Below are 1,284 nucleotides of genomic sequence, written 5' to 3'. Positions count from 1 at the left end.
TCAGCATAATCTGGTACATATCCAGTGCAAGTTGTTGGAGGGCCCTGCTAAACATCATCGCTCAGGGATCTGGGCTAACGAAAGCGCCACCATTTGTAGTTGAAACAGAGCGGATCATGTAGACTTACTGATTCCATGAAAAAAAGAGTACTTGGAGATCTCACACTCACTCTTAAATACCTCAGCAAAGAAGTGACACATAACACTTCTCATAGACAATGAACTAGTAACAAGGACCTAGCTTACTGCAAGGGGGATTGGAAGTATGGTCTCCCACATGCCAAGAAGAAGAATACAGGATATCAGTGAGCACTAGTATTATCTACTGGAGCCCTGGTGGCAAAGCGGTTAAAGAGCTCCACTGCCAACCAAAAGGTTAACAGTTTAAATCCACCAGCTGCTCCTTGGAAAATCTATGGAGTAGTTCTACTCTGTCTTATAGGGTCGCTATGAGTTGGAATCAATTCGATGACAACAGGTTTGGCTTTTTGTTTGTTTATTTAGTATTATCTACTACAATCTTTTTGTCTTGCTAAAGTGTACTCGCCCTTTCTTGTTCTGCAGCAATATATCACATAGCTTAGTCCCAGAGAGAGCTGTTTTAAAGGAAAAACTGAAACGTGTTAATTTAATGTTTGCCAAAAAAAAGTATATTCATTAAATAGAATAGTCAGGGTTGTGTCCGTTCTTCTTTCTAGTATTCAAAGTATAAAATTATGGAAAGATGTATCGTAAACAAAATTTGTGGTTAAGTCAGGAGATGGCAAATAGATACTAAAAATTTCCTCTATCAACAAAACCTCTGCCTGACTGTCTTGGTTCATTTACATGTTCTCTTAATGTTGGGTGGGGAGGCTGATGGGACATAAAAGAAACCCATGCAGCTCTTCCTCAGGACTTCAGAAAATCTTTACAGGCTCAAATGGCAACTTTACATCTAATTTGATTGTTTCTAGAATCTTCTGTTTTCATTACGTTGTACTGTGTGCCTGGTGTGTACGCCTTTCATCTGCTCTTATAAGGAGTCTTTTTGTTTGGTCTCACTGTTTGTTGTGGTTAAACTCCTGGCTTCATCATCAATTCTTTCTTTGCTTTATTGACTCCATTCTGTGATAACTGGGGGCCAAGCCTCTATGCCATGTTTAGTCTGGACTCTTTTTTTTTTTTAATTTTTTTTATTTTACTTTAGATGAAGGTTTACAGAACACACAGTTTCTCATTAAACAGTACACATATTGTTTTATAACATTGGTTAACAACCCCACAACATGTCAACACTCTCCC

Source organism: Trichechus manatus, unplaced genomic scaffold (genome assembly GCF_000243295.1).
Source record: "Trichechus manatus latirostris isolate Lorelei unplaced genomic scaffold, TriManLat1.0 scaffold00300, whole genome shotgun sequence".
Taxonomy (NCBI): domain Eukaryota; kingdom Metazoa; phylum Chordata; class Mammalia; order Sirenia; family Trichechidae; genus Trichechus; species Trichechus manatus.
The sequence above is the reverse complement of the archived record's forward strand: the minus strand, read 5'-3'. Positions refer to the sequence as shown.